This window comes from Mustela erminea, chromosome 6, assembly GCF_009829155.1.
Source record: "Mustela erminea isolate mMusErm1 chromosome 6, mMusErm1.Pri, whole genome shotgun sequence".
NCBI lineage: Eukaryota > Metazoa > Chordata > Mammalia > Carnivora > Mustelidae > Mustela > Mustela erminea.
In genome coordinates, this window is record NC_045619.1 from 113298626 (window position 1) to 113319396 (window position 20771).

The 20771-nt window shown below is 40.7% G+C and overlaps 1 protein-coding gene and 1 long non-coding RNA gene across 5 annotated transcripts in view; both read left to right on the top strand.

The window, feature by feature from the left end:
* NRP1 (neuropilin 1) overlaps positions 1–20771 on the top strand; it is a 137198-nt gene that overhangs the window by 7715 nt on the left and 108712 nt on the right. The window lies entirely within an intron of this gene.
* Positions 6738–12770, top strand: LOC116594223. The gene is made up of 2 exons (XR_004287106.1): positions 6738–9023; positions 9184–12770. It is a non-coding gene; the product is annotated as an uncharacterized LOC116594223 (long non-coding RNA).

Consider the following 20771-nt stretch of genomic DNA (forward strand, 5'->3'; position numbering starts at 1 on the left):
AAATTTTACATTGAATGTACAAAAGCATGGCTTTGTTTTTGTTTTTAACAAAACAAAATTTTAGTGGGTTTGAGTTTGTTGGTTTTTTTTTTTTAATTTATATTAGGCTACCTCCATAAAAGGAACTTGAGATAATACAAAATTAGGTATAACAAACCACATTCAACGAGCTAGCAAGCTTGTAGTTATCATTCCTGTTGAGATCAAGCTGATAGTTTTATTTAAGATATTTAATATCTCTCCTTGTTTCAGCTATATTATATGTCTAATAGCAATAAAAATTACTTGCTTTACCAATGTCAACAGGTTATTGGTAAGATAAAATGGGGTAGTGGATAGGAAAGCCTTTTGAAATGTTGAAAGCTTCCCTCAAAAGAAGTTATCATTGCTATTATGATATCTCAAACAACTTGGTGATGGTTAGAACATATCAAGCTAAATATATAGATCCAGTAATGGGATGGTCCACATAAAATACACCCCCCAGTTTCTCTCGAAAACATCCAGTCTTTGTATAATCAACTTCCACCATGTGAAAGCTTAAGAAATTGATTCCTTAGTATATCTGTTTGTTGAGAAACATCCTTAAAAGCCAAGTAAAAAAAAAAAAAAACTTTTTTTTTTTTTTTTTTTTTTTTTTTTGTAGAGTGTAGGGATGGATAAGTAATTAAATAGATGACTTCTGGGAGGAAAAATATTTTTATTTACATTTGTATTGTTTTATTTATAATTGAATTAAAAACTATTTCATAGTTTTAACAATGCAATAAAGGGTACACAGTTACAACTTTTCATGTGAAGAACATGACCATAACTACGAACCTAAACTTACAAAAAGTTTTTAGAGTGAATATCAAGGGGCATTATTTCCATAGGGAAAATGAATGTATCAGGTTGTGCCTGATAGTTTTAAAATGCAACAATCTCTGTTTCAGGTTCCATTATGAGTCAGGTTTCTAGATAAATAAGCATCAAAACCATAATATTATAACTCCCTGAATTCTTTTATTGAACAAAGTGTGGTATCGATCAATCGCTCAATCAAGCAAGCAGGAGAACATCTGTCTGCAGGATAATGTTGTGCCAAGATGTGTAGCAAAACGGTCCAGTCTGGTTTTATTGTTATGTTGATAAAAGGTGGCTAGAGAATGTTCTGAAGGAGAAGGTGTGGAGGGAATTGACCAGCACAGTCCTCCACGCTTGTGAAGTCAAAGCACAGTTACAAGCAGAAAAGAAAGAAAAACGCAACCTGCCAAGTGTTTTTTGAGAAAGCAATGTTCATTGGGCACTGTACATGGTTTCCTGCATTTACACTGAGCTAGTTAGATCTTACCCAACGATAGTTTCCTTCGGGGGTAACGCAGACATCTTGAATCTCATAAAACTTTATATCTGCATAATAAACAAGAATGTCATTGATACAGTAGTTAGAATTTATGGAACTTTTCCGGTTTCCCAGCAATGCAAACTATCAGCATGATAATTTATAATGGGTTGTGACAAATACTGCTGAGCAAAGAGGTGTGTGATTACATTCAGATCAGATGTCCTCATCTGGGGAGCAATAAAAATTTCACAGACATTGGGTTAAAAACATTAAGAAAATGAATGTGGAGCTCCAGAAAGAGTCTAAAAAGGTGGTAGTGTTGGAGGGAAAAAGCTCAGTAGTGGTCTTCTTACTCACTGGTTCCTGACTTCAGTCCCTGATTTGTCAGTGCTGTTTTGTAGGATTTCGCCAAGACACAGGCTAATGTGGCACAGATGCTTTTCTGTCTATAACTTAGGTGTGTATTCCCTTCTTAGTGGAACCAAAAATAAATGTTTTTTTTTTTTTTCTAATTCAATGCAGTCAAGGGAGATTTCACTTTTGTAACTTCGTATGAAGTTTAATTACCAGAAAATTTTAACTAAATAGAGATGCTATTCAAGTTTTGGAATCTTGTTGGAATAAATCACACATCGTTTCTTTAATGCTACTTTTAAAATTACCTAAGTTATTACAAACTTTGAAACACAGGTCATTTCATTTATTGCTGTAGACCATAAACTCACTGAATGAAATTAATCTTCCATTAGTTTCTCAGATATGATAATTTTCACACATTTAATTATACAGTGGTCACTTTGTCATTTATTGGCAATTTGGGAAATACAAGTTCCATTTTTGGTTTCCCTGAGTACTATTTTTTGTTTTGATCCTTGCTTTTTTTACTTTGTTCAGCTGTGGGTTTTGTCATTAATTTTCATTTTTTTATGCATTAAAATATTATTTATCTTGATTGGTGAATTTTTGACTTTTTTACCTGAGGCAAGTGCCTTACTCTAGTCCCAGTCTTGTGTTTTAGACTATCATTTAGACCAAAACAAAGCCTTTGTTTTATGGAAAACAGTGAGTATTTTAAACCAAAATATTTTTTCCATTTTCTATATTAAATACAGAAGTATACATACTTTTATTAAAGTACGAAGTGTATGTAGAAAAATACAGTGTAAAATTTGATAAAATTTTATAAGGTGAGCAGAACCACATAAGCAATCCAAAGTAAACATTTCCAGCTTCCTATGAAGAATTCCCCTTTTGTTCAACTAGCCTTTGGCTTCAAGGAAGACTACTGTCCCAACATGTGATTCGATTTTTATAAATTTCAAAATAAGACAAAACTAAACTCTTGTCTTAGAAATCTGCGGGCACTATCCTTCAGGTGTGGTAAAACTCTCTGGAATAGAGATAGAACAGTGCATACAGTTCATCTTCTGGTAATAATAATAATAATAAAGTCATACTGAAGTGTATGCTAATGTTCTTCAGTGACTGCTGTAGAAATATCTCAAAGGTGGAAAGATACTTAGTGCAGCAGCTGAGCATTTGGGCTCAGTTGATTTGTAACAAATATCTCATATTTGTTACATACACCACGGGTTTGTTAAAATACACACAAAGTTTATGAACTAGAGCTTCCTTTGATGCAAGGCAAATAGAGAAAAATCTTCCCTGGCTTTATTTTTCAGTTTTTCATTGTTGGTTTTCATCTCAAGTAACTTCCTAACATGGGCGGTGTGGAGGCACCACCACCAAGCTCAGTTTAATTAAAAAACTTTTGAGTGGTTAAGAACGAACCCTTCTCAGAACAACTGCTGGACAGTATTGTTGCTACCGCCTGCAGCGTCCTTGGTTACTACTCAGGCAGATAATTATCTACTTTCCTCCTTTTGATATTTTTCCCTATTAACACTGATTTAATTTGAACAAAACCCCATGTGTTTAATAGAATTAATGTTCCTTTATTATTTTTTACTATAAGCAATCACATTGTATCATAATGAATTTTGAGTACTACAAGGTTGTTGTGTGTTAGGCATTTCTGTAATTTGAAAGAAGCAACCTTTATGAGAAGCTAAAAGAGAAGGTTAGTTGAAATCTTATCAAATTGAATCAACATGTGCATGGCATTTCCAACCAGATTTCACTTGGGGAGCAGACACTTAAAAATTGATCCAAGTGAGACATATGCCTTCAGCCGGCATGCATATTCTCAGCTCCTTTTTTTTCCAGCATAAAACTTGATACTTGCATGCATGCTGACATACTCCGGCAGAAGCACACACACAAACACATATGTGCATGTGTGTGTGTGCTTGTAAAGGAGGCTACAAAATAAACTTAGCTAATTGCCGTTGTAGTATTCATCAAGGCTGATCATTAAGCCCAAAGAAGAACAAGAGACAAGATTAGTGTTCAGATCAGGTTCCAAATGCCTCCTAATTGGGTGTTTGTAATCAATCCTGATTGTAGGAGTCAGTGACTTGGCAGAACTTAGCACCTCAAAAAAAGATTTTTTCCTGCTATTCTGTGGTTGATGGAACTGTGTCTAGTATCTAGGTCAGTTAGGGATGGCGTGAGGTCGGGATAACTCTCAGATTGGCTGTGAAGCCTGCCAAACATATCATGCTGGCTTGTGGTTGAAATCACTTAGTCTTTGCAGTTAGCTCAGCAATTGAACTTCCTTCATTCAGAACTCTACAAAATTCTACAGAAGAGCAGAGAGAAAAAATAATCTTGGCTTCTCTCTACTCTGTTGTCTTTTAACTTAGTTTTTCTCATGTTTGAGCCTAGGTCTATATTGTATGCATCTTATATCTTATACAGTCACCATGTTTTTTGCTCCTTTAATTTAAATAATTAAGAGAGTGTTTGGGAAGGAATGGTCACAGCTGGTGCTTCCTGTCGAGTCCTCACTCTGTGTCCACCATGAAATAAGCACTATGCACACAATTTCATGCAAGCTTCCCGCCATCCCCATTTTACAGATGGCAGCACTAAGGTTTAGAAAAATTAAATCAACTGAGCCCAAATGCTCAGCTGCTGCACTAAGTATCTTTCCACCTTTGTGACCGGTGGGGCTTGGGATGAAGTTCTTAGTCTATCTGGTATTCAAACAGCCATTTTCTTCTATGAAATACCTCACAAAACTCTGAATACAAACCAACTCATTCTGAGGGAGGACTGAATTTTTAAACTCTCGGTTCAGATTAGGTAAGAACTACTAAAAACTTTCAACCAACCGGTGATTTTTCCACTCAGTTAAAAACTTGCCTGAACCTGGGGATGAAATCCTGGCAGAAAATATCTAAATTCCGGTCCCTTTGGTTGATGGACTTTGACAGCACAGAGCACATACAAACACAATATTTACTTAAAGCCTGATAACCAGGCAGCCCAAGGGTTCGATTTATACAGTTGGTTCAAGGGACGCATGAGTTCCCAGCTGCGGGCTCCACTTCCTCCCAGACCCGGAAGTCAGAAGGCTGCCTTGTCTTCCAAGCATTGCTCATTTACTTCATCTCAGCAAATGTTGGGAGAGCTTTGCTCTCCCACAGCTCCTCTATTTGTGAAGTTTCAATACTTGTATTTGCCATGGTGACTCTGTAAGGGTTAAAAGGGAGAATGTTTGCTCAGGCACTGGATTGCTATGAGAAACAGAGGAGTGTTTTTTGAGAAGAAACAGATGCTCTAGAGTATTTTGTTTTTATCTGGTCAGATACTTGTATAATCAGCCGGCCAGGTTGGAGGTGATGGCTTGTTGCTTCTGTGAGGGACTGGCATGTCACGGAGAGATCAGCCAGCCCCAGACTGAAAGAGGATGCTAAATGTCTCCTTATTCAAGTTCTGAAATTTCTTTAGAACAGCCAGAGGTGGCAAAGGCCAGTCCAATATTCCTGATTCCAACTTCTTGCCTGACTCTCCAACCAACAGATGCTACAAGCTGGAAAGCTATTGTGAGCAACAGAAGCAATCACTGAAATGGCAGTGAAAAAAAATGTGGTCAAAACCTTAGTCTTCCAGAGATAATTTTTTTTTTAAATTAAAAGCCTAAATTCCCAAATGTAAAGGAAAAAAAAAAAAAAAGAACATTCTTTTGACTTGAAGAAAATAAATATATAATAATAAAGGACACAAAGCCCCCCAGGCTCCATAGTTTGACTTCCTCTCACTCGGGGGTTGGGGGGGGGGTGTTCTTTTGCATGGAGCGACACCTGAGGCCGCTGTTTGGCCTTTTCTCTCAGTTCAGACCAGCCCGTCCGTACTTGAATAACTTGGGAAAGTGGGCATTTATTTGTAATGCAGTTGGTCCTAAAAAAAAAAAAAAAAAAAAAAAAAAAAAAAGATGAAAATTTCAATTTCTAGATCAATCCACTCTTGGAAAAAATGGCAGCCCCTAAAAACGACAAATCTGTCTGAATTCGACAGCAATGCTGTATTACACATGGAGCTCTTGGACCCGTCTGTCCAGGTCCCTCATTCTAACTGTACAGGTAAGGGTTCCTCTCCCTCACTGGGTGGTGAACTCTTTGTAGGCAGACACCGTGTCTTCCTTACATCTCCACTGCCTACAGTCCCCATGATGCTTTGCACCTAGAAGGCACTAGCCTAACGGAACGCCACAGTGGAGAGTTTTATTGAAATTAAAGTCCTGAAAGAATAGAGAGAAAGCAAACAGTGTTGCCTCAAGTAGAGTCTACAGTTCACGAGAGGCAGTCTGGATGAAAGAACAGCAAAATTCAGCGAACGGAGAGCAAAAGGGGCAATTTTGATAACTACGGGTCAGTGGGCTGAGTGCCAGTCTTTCAAAAAGACATGATGGCAGCCACTTCCTGGACACAGAGGTGGTAGCTTCATTTTTGCGTTCTCAAAATCTGTCCACGTCCCTCCTCCTCCGTCCCCATCCACCCAGTCAGAGACATCAGAGCTGGGAGTTTGGCGCCTCGGTTTGCGGCTACACAGGCAAGGCCTGCAGATTGTCTGAGAGAGAGAGCAGGAGGGGTGGGCTCTCCCGTGGGCACAACCTGCTGCCCTTCCACTGTCTGTGTTTGAAACACATTTTAGCGTTGCTTTTGCTGGAGCCAAAACATCCCACAATTCCCCTAGGAGCTTCTTCACTTCTACAAGGGGTGGCCCATAATTTTATTTTTCACTGAAGGTTGTTGACCCTGGACAGAGAGAACAGTAGGGGCTTTAGCACTGATTGGATTTTTTCCTTTCTTTCTTTCTCTCTTTCTTTCTTTCTTTCTTTCTTTCTTTTAAAGATTTTATTTATTGGAGAGCGAGAGAGCTCACACACACAGGAGTAGGAGGGATGGACAAAGGAAGAGGACGAAGCAGACTCCCCACGGAGCAGGGAGCCCGATGAGGGACTTGATCCCAGGACCCTGAGATCACGACCCAAGCCAAAGGCATATATCTGCTTAACCAACGAGCCACCCAGGCACCCCGCCCCTCTTTTTTTAAGGAACAAGTTTTACATTTTCCTTATCCTTTATTCCACTGCCAATTTCTTTGTTCCTGAGTAACGGTTCGGTGATCTTGGTTTAGTCCTTTAAGACCCATCCTCATTTCCTTCTTTAGCTCTTCTAGCCTCATACCTCGTGCTTGTGTTAGTTTATTAACTCGAGCTGGGGATTTCTGATTGTCAGGGGACAGTGTTAGCAGCTCTGTGAAAGTGTTCTGGTGAGGATCAGGGGTGTGTGGATCATAATTGCATGTCTACCCTCCCACCTGGGAGGCAGGATTCAAGGCGGGAGGACTGCCTCCCTGTCCACGAATGGCATGGCTATGGCGCTGTGAATACCGTGGCTTTGACCGTGTGGACCGGCGCAGCTCAGGAAGGTGTAGCATCAGGCTCTGGTGGACCCCCACAACCCAGACAGAGCCTCACTTCACCTTTTTTCTTCTCTTTCTGAAGACAAAAAAATGTTTTCCTTCCCCTACTATCTCAGTGACACAGTGCTGATGACATAATGAAGGTGGAAGTATCTTATGAACACAAGAGAAATGGTTAAATAAAGCCTAGGTATTACTATAACAGGAAGTGCATCCGTGGGTTTTGTTCCTTAAAATAAGTTCAGACTGTAAACAATAACGTCTGCATCCTCAGGAGAAGGCACTTATAAATATTTCAAAAGCACTGCACATGTCCGCAACAGAGATAGTATCTCGTGCTCAGCGTGTACTCAGCAAACAAGAGTTCCTGAATGTTCTCATACTAAGTTGGCTAGATAAGTGGGTTATAATCGCCATCCTCTAAAACTCCTGATGGGTGGAGTTTCTGGAAAAATCCCACGGAAGATGCTATCCCAAGGTCCCAAACTTGATAATAGTATTAATGTTTTTTTTTTTTTTTTAATCACAGTTTTCTCAAGTGTGCGTGAGGACTTAGAAATCTATTCAGCACACCCAGATGGTAAAGCAGTCCATACTTTATGGAAGGTGGGAGCCAGGATCATGGTGGCTGTTACAGTCGGGATGCTAGTCCTTTCTAATCAGTTAAGTCTGCCACTAAATTCACGTGCAAGAAAGAGGAAATTAGGTGGATTTTGTATTATAAATCCATAGAGAGTTTATAAAAAAATACACATTTTTAGATTGATGGTCCTTCCCATTCTTGTTCCTGTCCCTCCACTTCTCATGTCCCCAGGTCCTTTAACTTTGCCATCTCCTTCCCCCATTTTTGGTTGGGACAGATTTCCCAATAGTGAGGAGGGTCTCAGTGCTAATGAGGAAAAGCCATTTCATCTAGCAGAAAGGGTTTGCTTTCCTTCTTATGGGACCATTATCAGCCTCCTCAGGTCAAACAGATTCTGTAGGACTTTCCTACTCATGAGTAAAAGAAGTCCTCTTGGGAACTTGTTACCCTTCAAACAAATATTTCATCTTCTGCCTTCCCTGGTACTGCCACGGGTACTGAAAGGAGTGTCTACACTCTACTGCTCTACCTTCTCACTTAACTTTTTTCAGCATCATTCCTGTCCCTTCCAGTTGACTGAAACTGCTTGCTTAACTGCTCCATTCCAATCACTCTTCTAATGCCCAGGCCACTGGCTTTGCCATGACCCTGATTTTTTTCGCCCTTTGTATGACATTATATGCTATTGACTACTCTCTGTACATCGGAGCTTTCTTCTTCTCTGTATCGTGTCATACTGTACCATCGTGGATTCCTCCCTACCTCTCTTTTTGGACTTTCCCCTTCTCCTCTAACATTAAAAGACAGGCATTGGCAAAACCTTTGCCCTGAATGTCTTCTCCCTGAATAGCTTTATTGATCTCAGCCACTCACCTCTCCAAAATTTCTGTCCAGCCCTACATTGTCCAGCCCTAAACATTGGACTCAAACTTCCAAATCCATTCCAGACAGTGTTGACTGCCTAAGTGGTAGACCGTTGCCACAAATGAAAAAACCTGGTTTTGTACTACCCCTGCCTTTTCATTTTTTAATTGACTCCTTTCTTTCTTTCTTTCTTTAATTGACTTCCTTTCCTGTGTATCCAAACTTGACACTCTAGAATCTCTCCCAATTCCTATTTGTCCCCCAGGTGCAGTCAGCTTAAGGCCTCAGCATTGAGTATCTACAATACCCTTCCTCCTTTCTTTTCTGTTCCATTTCCACTGCTACTGCTCAAATCCTAACACTTTTTAACCCACTCTCAGCGCTATTGCATCAGTGGCACAAAGGGACTCTTCGCAGGTTTTCCGGACCCTTCGCAGGTTTTCCGGACCCTTCGCAGGTTTTCCGGACCCTTCGCAGGTTTTCCGGACCCTTCGCAGGTTTTCCGGACCCTTCGCAGGTTTTCCGGACCCTTCGCAGGTTTTCCGGACCCTTCGCAGGTTTTCCGGACTCTTCGCAGGTTTTCCTCTTTGCTTAGAAACCTTGAGCTTCCTGTTCCCCGTCCTGCTTCTGCCTGTGTTTCTCAGTCTTCCACAACATAACTTCGTCCTGTCCCTCTGCTCTATCTCCTGTGGCATCCCCATACATTCTTGCCAAAATATATTGTAGTTCTTTAGATCTCCCCATGCCTATTCATTGGGTGTTTTCTTCACATACCTTGTGTCCCTGTCAAAATATTGCATATCCTCCTAGTTCTATCTGAAGTGCTCCTTTGTAAAGCCATTTCTGAGAACCAATGACCAATTAAATGTGGTCTCTCCCTCTGTGTCCCCCCGCACCCCAAGAACTGTGTTTCTACATCTTTCATGCTCTTTAAAATATTCGGTCCTGTCATAATGTCATAATCATTAATATTCTGCTGCTCTTCACCCAACTAGCTCATAAGGTGCTCAAGAACAGAGCACGATACTGTTTTCCACTACTAGCAGAGCCTAGTGTAGTGTTTCATCTATAATAGGTGCTTAATTAACATTTCTGAATCGAATGGACCAACTGACGTCCAACTGAGTCTTCTCCAGCGTGTTTATCTAGTACGGAAGAACCAAGTCAGCTTTTTAGGAAAAGCTCTGACTTAATCAGACTATTGAAATGCACACTTATGCTTCTCATTTACATAGTAAACCCTTCCTTTGCCTGGGCAGTGGAGTCAACCTCACATTTTTCCTCTAAAAATCTCTATTTTTTAAATCACCTAAGATTTCTACATATGAATAGCTTTAGCTAAATCTCGACAAATATGCAAAGGTAATGCTTGACTGAAAGCTTTGCTTTCTGTCTCACACTCATCTCCACAATCTGTTTTGGAGTTAGAGACGTCACATGCATTAACAGTAGAGACATATGTCCCGATTGTTGAGTGTTTTCTAACATCCCCGCAACTCCTGGGACTTCATGTCACTACTCTAGAAACTTTGTCCATTGTATGTTCATATCTGGGCGCATGGCCAAACCACCTTTATATAAATTTAGCGCAAATAATTTAGAGCCTTCCCGCATTCTAGCTGGCAACCCCAATACGTGCACGTTAACTTCACAGCAGGCTTGCTGGGGACGTTGTATAAAGTGAGGTTCTCTGGAACAGAAGTCAACACAGAATGGATCCTGAGCAGAAGGATGTAAATATGTTAGTCCGTATTACCAGATAAATACCAAAGCCCAAGTCTTGGTGCAGCTACATGAAGATACCACTCTGGGGAGGAGCTAGACTGAGCTAGCCCAGAGGTTGCTGAAATAGACAATAAGGGGTTTCAGCTGCTCCCCTCATTCACATCATCCCAATGTTTCCTGAGTGTTTCTGTGGGTCACAGTGAACTGGTGTCAACCCAAGAGGAAGAGATGAACAAATGGCATGGGCGTGGCTACCCCTACAATAGTGAGTCATCCCGGCCACCACAGTTCATTTTTGTATTTCTTACCACCTTTCACTGAGTTCTCTGGGTTACCGCCAAATGCTTCTGTTCTCTGTCTAGTCTAGAAACCCATAGCACACCCCCATCCTTCCATCTCCAGGTCGTCCGCAACCAGAGAACAGAACGACTTAGATGATAAACTCTTGCATTTCCATGGAGGTCAAGGACGAGCTGGGGCAGAGGCAGAAGTGCTGCCTGACTGTACCTTCATTTTATTCTCCTTTGTGCCAGTCCCATGGCGACCACCTTCATCGTTCCCTTGGGTGACTTGCTTAGCTAACAGTGTGGTCTTCATGTGTGATGCCGATAGGATCCCGTCACGATCCTGAATTCTAGAAGTGACTCAGCCTTTGTTTTGTAGAGCTGTGGGCTCCAGTATTTCATCTTTCTGAGCCTGCATTTCTTCATCTGGGAAATGAGAGAGAGAGAGGGTCTGTGCTTTCAGCCCTTTGACCTCTAATCTAACAGCATTCTGTGTGTGCAGGGGAATCCTGTCGCCATAAAAGCATATTCCAAAGATGGTTTTTCTGATGATTTAGCTGGGCGCTTATCCCTGGTCCTTCCTTTATTTTTGACAAGACACCCCCACATCTTTTCTCTTTGTCTCTCTTTAGCTCTGAGCTACTCCAGCTCAGTGCAGACCCTCCCTGCCTTTTGCAAAACAGCCCCTCCCCTTTCCTTACTCTTTCTTTTCTTCTGAGACACTTTTCTATGTCGTCCGTTTTCTACCCCTAAATTTTATCAGACATTTTAGATTCTATCTCGGCAAGATTTATTCCAGAGAATTGCCCATTTCCCCACCTTGACCCTAGTCTTCTCCATTAACAGGGGATTATTTTAACTCATCGGTTATTTGGAAGAACTGGGAACGTGGTCCTCAGAAATGATCATTTCTTGTTCTGCTGTCACTGAATATGATATTTGCAGGCAGTGGAAATTCTGTGCAGGAATAAGCTGTTTATTCTTGAAACTAGATGGGCCACAGGCCAAGTTCAAGGCGTAATTTAACTGCAATTGATAACCTAAGTGTTAATCGAGACTCGGATTTGATCACTAACACAGAAATAGCTCTACCTTACCTTTCTGCTCAACATAGCTTATTAAAATTAGATTGTAAAAAATAGAAATTGCATTGGAAAAAATACAGAGGAATGACAACAGCGATTTTGTTAATGAATCCCACCTCACTCTTTATGTCTCAAAGGCAGCTAAACTATGTAATAAGCTATGCATCTATTTGTAAAACAGTCTCGAATTAAGGAGCTTATTCAGATGCCATTGTAAAAATAATTTTGTGAAATTGTGGTCTATCAACAGGAGATAAGATGGCACTTTGTTGTCGCCTGCTGAGGCCCATTATGAATATTCTATTTCAGAGGCAAATCACACTGTAAATACAATGTTCAGATTCATTTATTTCCACAATAGCATTTTTGCAAAGGTGCAATTTCATAATTTGACTTAGCAGTGATAGCACATCATCATTTCAAAGCTCTTTATAACCACTGGTTAATTCACACATCCTTGGGAAATTGTTTATTTGTACCAGATCCATTTTAAAGTGAAATCACCACAACATACAAAGATAAATGAACAGGGACAGAGATTGTGGTTAACTGTCCTTCTACCCGTTTCCTTTCCTTAGCACTTGTGACTAGGCACTTCTGAACATGCGTGTGTTCTCAATAAAAACCAAGGGCTCTATTAATGATTCTATTACGGGCAGGAAGCTTGGTTTAAAACAGTAAATCCAAGTCATTCAAGATGCAAATGCCAGCAGGACTTGAAATGTAAGAACTTATTAATTGTACTTTTCTCCTCTGTTGGGGTCCCCGAGCGATATATTTATTAAAGCAAATGATTAACGGTGGACGTAGAATAAAGTTATTTAGCTAATTCCCAGCATTAATTGGAAAAGCTCTACTATTTCTAAACGTCTCAACACAAAAAAGAACTTCAACTGCCAACCTCCATTATTTTTGTCACCACATCTTTCCTAGGACCGTCCTTGAGATTTAAGCTCTTCATGTTTCTTACCTGTGTTGTTTTAGTGTTTGGTGTAGAGACTGATTATACAGGCCCTGAGATGGATGACGAGCATGAGTTCACTGTTTAACACCCATCACAACGTATGCTTAAAAAATATACATGTAGTAATAAGTTCCGAACTTACAAACTTGTAAGGTGAGGTAAATTCAAGCACTTTCCAAAACATTGCTTATTTGGACACCAGAACTCTTCCCCTGAATGTTGCCTGCTACTTCATTCATTCATTCATTCATTCATTCAGCAAGTGTTTATTGATCACAGAGTATGTGCCGATTACTGTTCAGTGACAGAGCAGTGAATATAACAGACATGGTCCCCTGCCTTCATGGTACCTACATTCCAGAAAGACAGTGAAAATCAAAGGAGAGCTGTTGATCAGGAGCCGTCCTTGGTGTTCACCCTGTGCCCTTCCAGCTTGTTCCTCATTATCCTCATCGGCAGCTCCAAGATAAGCCCGGTCTCTCTGGGACCTGACTCTCACTCTAAACAAGACGTATATTAAAATATCTGTCTGAGGCAATTGTGGGTTGGCGTCACCTTTGCTCCTGGTGGCTGATGCTCTCTGCTTGTAACCTCTGCTGGGGTTCCTCTACGATTCAACTCTCAGCCACTACTCTTGCTTCCCAAATTCACTCAGTCTCCAGCCCTAAGTGCTTGACCCGTGCATGTCCACTCTCCACACCCGGCTAGCCAGGTCTCACTTCACACCTTGGTTCCTTTGCCTGTAGTTAAGGATCCCAGTCCGTCCTTTTTCACTCTCCAGGAGGCCCTGAGGGACAGGCTTCAGGAAGCAGTGGACATGGACAGAGGGAACATGTGGCTTCCAAAGCTTTGGGGCAAACAATACATGTTTGCCAGAGCTGGCTCAGCAGGGCTGCTGGGGAGATGGCCTCTGGGTGATTCATATATAGGAATCTCTCAGTGGGGACCGAGCATGGTCAGCTCTCATGTTTTGGAGCTGGCTTACAGTCTCGGCAACCATTTTACCGGCTCTTCAAGTGACACAGACTAAGTAGAGGACAGAAGGAAACTATAGGAAATCTTTTCTTCCTCATATCCCTAGTATAAAAATAGTAATTCTTTAACAAAAATATTAATGACTAAATAAATGATCAGAACACTTTATCTTACCATTCCATCTTCGCCTCTTTCCACAAAGGTCCCCCATCCACTTCCTGAATGTAGCTAGTGGAGATAGAAACAGAAAGGAAGAGATATCTTTTTTTTTTTTTTAAAGATTTTATTTATTTATTTGACAGAGAGAAATCACAAGTAGATGGAGAGGCAGGCAGAGAGAGAGAGAGCGGGACTCGATCCCAGGACCCTGAGATCATGACCTGAGCCGAAGGCAGCGGCTTAACCCACTGAGCCACCCAGGCGCCCCAGGAAGAGATATCTTTAAGGAGACATGGACCGAACTTGACTGTGATTGGATTTGAGGGGAGACGGAGGCTAGACATTAGTGACTCTCAGTGTCCCTATCTTGAAAATAGTCAACAACAGTACCAGCAACATAAATAGTAAAAAAGCAAGACGGTAGGCCCCGCTGTGGACATTTTGAGATGCTTTTGAAATAAACACACAACATTCTATTGCTTTCAAAGTAAGCTGATCAAGTTCAATGGTGGTAAAATTGGTGACCACTTTGTATTAAAGGAAGTAGAAAAACTAGGATTAATTTACCAAGTCTGTTACGTAGCCCTGTGTAGGATGGCAAATGTGTTTAGTATGGATTAACAGTGACCTTTGGTAGTACATTTGAGAAAAATGCCTGGCAAGGAGGCACAGTGCAATGCAGTGCCTCCCATGAGCTTGGAAAGACCGGGTAGTGGGGCACCTGGGTGGCTCACCTGGGTTAAGCCGCTGCCTTCGGCTCAGGTCATGATCTCAGGGTCCTGGAATCGAGTCCCGCATTGGGCTCTCTGCTCAGCAGGGAGTCTGCTTCCTCTCTCTCTCTGTCTGCCTTTCTGCCTACATGTGATCTTTGTCTGTCAAATAAATAAATAAAATCTTAAAAAAAAAAAAAAAAAAAAAGACATGGTAGTAATCTCCATCTTTAATCTGTACACAGAAGGGCCTCTTCCGGAACCAGGCTAACCACAGAATGTTAGAGAAGAGTTTTATTTAGAACAGACATTTTTGTTATTAAATTAAAAGTCATGCAACTTATTTTTCTTGAGCACAGAATGATCAGAAATAAAGTCTTATTTAATTGTTATCTGATAGATTTGGATTAATCCCTTTGCTTTAAAAAAGCCTAATGTATGTATTCTATAGAATCAATTTTTAAAACTCAAGAGTTGTAGATACTGTAAAAATATATATTATCATTCTTATAGTTCTAAATAAAGATTTGCTCTGTGGTTTGGCAAACCCTATGTTCTGTTTTGCACAATAGGCCTTTTACGGAGACATGTACACCACACTGAGGTTGCCTATGTCTGATGGAATTGTGCCGCATATTTTTCCTCTGAATAAATATTTGAAAAAAAAAAGACACAAGAAAATAAGTCACCCACAATCTTACCACTCAAAGATAACACTGTCTTGATTTTGTCTATCTTTTTTTAGTCTTTTCTCTTTGCATCTAGAAATATGCATATGTTTAAAAAATTGAGATGATTCTCTACAGTTTTTATTCTACCATTTTCTCTTAAAATTACATTTTAAGTATTATATTAGACCCTTAAATAGTTTTAAAACATGCCCTTTAGAGATCACATTAACTTCGCAAAATAATATTTTTATCGAACTGCTTAGGACATTTATTTTCAATGATTTAAAATTATAAGTAATAACAATAATAGTGAAATGATTTCTCTATGCATATCTTTATGTACTTTGAGGATTTCTTTAGAAGATATTTCTGGAAATACGATTTTTGAACTGAACAATAAGGACAGTATTAAGACTCTTGATATAAATTACCAGCTTATGTAAGAGGGTAATTCTGGGGATAAGGGAAGTTAGTGACATTTACTTTAAAACTACATCTGCATTTCAAAGAAGTTGATATTTGTGTGACATAAATTGATATTTTAAATCAAGAATTGGCACACTTGCTGAAAAGGATCAGATAGTAAATATTTTAGGCTTTGCTGACCAGATGGTCTCAATCTTAATTCCTCAACTCCTCCATTATAGTGTGAAAGCCCTAGACAAGTAAATGAATGAGCATGGCTGTGTTTCAATAAAACTTTATTTATAAAAACAGGCAGTCAGACAGATGCGGTGTGCAAGTCATAGTTTTCCAATCCCTGTGTCTTAATTGAAAATTCTGCCATGCTGTGAAAACATCCAGATTTGTCACCAGCAAGATTTTGGAGCCAGTGTTCCCTTTGTAAAAATTTGAGCTTGTAGGATTGTGAATCTCAACTATAGTCTAGGGAAGGGAGTAAATTTGCTTTTGTTGCAAGGCAATTTGGAAACCAAGCAAGGAAGCTATAAATCAGCCTGTTGTTTTAACATATGTAGAGTATGGAGAAGTCTATACAGTTAGGCTTCTGTTTGCCTCTGTTAGGCAGCTGAGCTCTCTGCCCTGTATCTTTTCTCAGTGTGCTTTCTTGAGGAATTCACTCTAACTCCTACAAAAGTAGTTACATCTAGGTATACAAGCTAATTTCACTCACTGTTGATTCACTCAAGGGCTCCGTCACTCATTAATACAATCATTACTGCACAATTCCTAGGAAAACAAAGCTGATGCTAGAAGAGAAAGAAAATCCTATGAGAAATAACTTTGTTCTCATGAAACCTACCAACAGGAGATATTTTTCCCAGATGTTAAGCACGCAGTTGTTTTTCTTTGGGTGACCCTTTATGGAGCAGCTAAAAGACTACCTTTAACAAAGGTGTAAAACAAAGGAAATAAACCAACTGTAATCTAAATAATCCTATTGTGTCATAGATAATTAGCAATTATCTGTCAAGGAAATTAGTAAACTGGCCAAGGGGATAATATATGTTTTATCAGTCTACATGGCAAAATAGAGGATGAAGGAAATTGCTTTCAGGGACTATCGGATCTTACGTAGATGTGCGCGCGTGTGTGCACACACACATACCCTTCTGACCTCGAGAATGCAAAAGCAGCTGCTTTGGTAAACACCACATCTGAGTCCAGCAGTAGTTTTATGCTCATTGTTTCTGTCTCTTTTATTTATGCTAGAGAAACAATGCGAGCTAGATGCAAACAGCTCTCTGCCAATAATAGAAGTGTGTTTGCCGGCGAGCCCAAGCAAATAACAAAGAATTGGAAAAAAATGGATTTGACCTTAGCAAATTAATATAAACAATAACTTCCCTGCACACATGCACACACACTCGTACACACACACACAGACACACACACACACTCTCATACAAACACACACACACCATATGACAGCTATAGTTACAATTTTGACTAGAAATACTTTTTTTTTTTTTTTTTTTACTAGAAGACCCCAAATTGTGTGCCCATCCTAAGCTTTTAGGCCTAGCACACAGTATTTAGGTAGATGTTATAAATACATATACTGCCTGCCAGTGAGCTAAGAAGGTAACCCCAGACTTATATTCTACCCCTTCTGTTTGATGGTTGAAGAAACTGGCATTTTCACAGTGAAGGACTTGCCCAGGGAGTGGGGCTATGGTACAAACTTGTTCCTCCTGATTCCTGGAACAACCATCTCTTTACCCATACCCTCTCCCTCCTTAGCGATGTTGCTTTTCCTATTTGCTGTTTGGCCCAGGCAACATATAGTCATCATTTGCTGTTTGGGCATATGCGCCTCCTTTTCAGCTAGTCCTTCCAGGACTCAGAACTTCCTCTGTGTCATCCTAAAGGGTAGAAACTCAAGCCCTAATACACCATAACAAACCTTCTAACTTTCATAAAATATGACTTTCTAGGAACGTATGTTCAATCTTGAGCTCGTTTAACTTGAAAAGTTTACACATTAAAAAAAATGATTGTAGTACATTATATATTTTGTACAAATGCAACTCAGTACCTTATCATAGTTGTTACATGACAGCAGATCTTCAGGCAGAGTTATCAGCGAGGCTGCCCTAAATCACTGATTTCGCTACCACTGGGAGCTGTGGATGGGTCACGGTAATGCCACAGAGAGCCCATTTGTAGCCTGGCAGAACCCACCATTATGATGTACATTTCTACAGCAAATCACTCTTCACTGACAAAGAATTGATTCAAGGGGCGCCTGGGTGGCTCAGTGGGTTAAAGCCTCTGCCTTCGGCTCAGGTCACGATCTCAGGGTCCTGGGATCGAGCCCCATATCGGGCTCTCTGCTCGGTGAGGAGCCTGCTTCCTCCTCTCTCTCTCTCTGCCTGCCTCTCTGCCTACTTGTGATCCCTGTCTGTAAATAAATAAATAAAATCTCTAAGAAAAAAAGAAGAATTGATTCAATTCTTCATAATACTTTTAATCAATCTGGTTAGTTGGATGCTCTTGCTTTTGTGTTTTTTTTGTTTGTTTGTCTGGGTTTTTTTTTTTTTTTTTTTTTTTTTTTTTTTTGGAGGGGGGCTTTCATTGTTTAGAATCAAAGTATATGCTTTTTTATTCCATTTCTACTCCAGTGAGGGACTCTCTCATGGAGTGGTGAGCTCCCTTTCCCCCAGAAGCTTTCAAGCTGTGGCTTGCTGCCATCTGTGAGGAGTGTCGTGCATTTCTGTAAAGATTCAGACCTAGACTGTAGTGGGTCCACCCATAAATGGAGAGGAGGAGATTGAGTGCCAACTCCACGGCCACTGGTTTAGGAGTCATTTTCATTTCATTCCCCAGAGCACATAATGAAATACACAGCTTATCTCAGAGCTAAGTCTGAATTGGATAATGGCATCACAACGGCTGCAAGGGGACAGTCATCATCGTGTTCTAGAATCCTGTGCCCCTGGGTACGAAGGAGCGAAGGAACTAGGGAGGCAGTATTGGTTAAAAATAAGTAAAATAAATAAAGAAATAAAAGGCATCCCAGCCAGGAGGGATCTTGTAGAGCATGACAGACATAGCTGACAGAGGACCTCATAGAAGACAAAATGCTGCCAAGTTTCTCTTATGGTGGCGTTTGTTTTCTTCCCCATTCTTCTCTCAGCTTGCTCAGTTTTTCCCAGTGATGATTTAGTACTTCTGGGGGTAGAGGTTCGATTCAAATAAAGAAAAGTAAATCAGTGAAAGAAGAGGAAACGGAAGCCAAAAATAGAAAATATTGCGGTGAAAACATGTCTCGGGTCAACTCCTAAACTAATTATTATAATGGATTTCAGTTATTTTCAACTATTGGGCCTTTGTTCATGTGTTGACCAAATTACCTTTCGTTCTTTCCCAAGAACCACTAAACATCACACAGAGAATACTTGTTCCATCATACGATTTGGCCTATTATATCTTTTTTTTTTTTTTAAGATTTTATTTATTTGACAGACAGAGATCACAAGTAGGCGGGGGTGGGGGGGAAGCAGGCTTCCTGCTGAGCAGAGAGCCCATCGCGGGGCTCGATCCCAGGACCCTGAAATCATGACCTGAGCTGAAGGCAGAGTCTTTAACCCACTGAGCCACCCAGGTGCCCCTGGTCTATTATATGTTGATGGAAAAACAGACCCTCAAAATTTGAAAAAAATCAGCATCTTCATTTCTTCTTTCTCATCACCATGCCAATGTTGTTTAATCATGTTCAGTAACAACAACAAAAAAAGACAGGAGTATGCATCATATGTCAGTCTCACAGTCAGTCCTGGGCGCAGAAAGACGAAGAATGTCTCGTTCACAGTCCTAGAAGGGGTTACTGCACATGGGGGACACGGGAACTGGTAAACGGATATTCTGTAGTCTCAGATGGCAAATGCTGTAACGGGTGTGTAAACGAGATGGTTTCCAAGTTGCTACCCAGTTTGGTTGTGTGGGCAAAGCTTCCCTTTTTTCTCCTGCCACTTCCGCCACATTTCACATGACCAAACCCCTCATTTAGAGAGGAAACTGAATATCCCTCCCCAGGCCCACAAGGGTTGGCCCTGTCACTTCATTACCCTATTACCATCAAAGAAGGCCCCAATCATCCCAATCATTGTCAACTGGAAATGAAACGAGGCAGCATTTAAACGTGAAATTGTTACTGATCTGTAGTACATGTGATGCCTGCAAGGGAGAGACAAAGAACTGTACCCTGGGACTCATCCCTTGGGATTTACAAGTTGATCTTCTCTTTGGGAAGATGGGGTTTATCCCAGTAATGAGATAGTGAAGGAAACAAGGCCGTCTGTAAGTAAGTGCCAGCCGAGTGTTACACAGGAATGTGCGATAAGCATTCAAAGCGCCTGTTTTCCTTGTCAGGTAATTAAAAAGAAGAATGAGTCCTATAGATAAGACCAATACAAGAAGGAAGGTCTCCTAAAAATGTTTGTTTGTTTGGGTACACTTTGATCTATTTGCCCAATTTAGAAAGAAGATAACTGAGAGCGTTGATTGCTTTCTCTCTCCTTCACTCTTACATAATGAGGTTCTCACACAGGTGTGATTAACTAGAAAGGAATGCAAAATATCACCAGCGTGGAGGGACCCATTTTGCCTGAAACTGGTAGATTGTAATGAAATTGCAACTTTGGAAATGGGGGCTATGACTATAAAGTAATAAAGCTTCCTCGACAAATCAACAAATCTGGAATTTTTGCATGGAATGAGGTCTCCAACCTTTAAGTCATTGACTGTGCTCCCATGTCTCAAAAACACTTTTGAAGTGGACTCAACCAGGAGCGGGCTCCAAGTCTGGGCCCTGGCTCAGAGGAAACCTTTGCTTTTCTCCCGGCCCCACCTCCTCATTAACAGACGGAGCCCCTGCAACTTACCCTTCCTGTAATTTCGGCGGGGCCCTTGCCCTCCTGGCAAGACGCCGGCCCCTCCGCCACGGATGGTAGCAATGGGTCCTCCAAGAGAACGTCTGATCTGCAAAGTGTTAATGGCTAAAAACTAGGGGGAAGTCCTCATCCCAAAGCTATCTTTTGATCAAGGAGGGGCCCTCCGCCTCAGAGGAAATCTTTCCTGTTTACAGACTTCTGGGCCCTTTGAAAACCCTTGGCAGGTTATGGGCCAGGC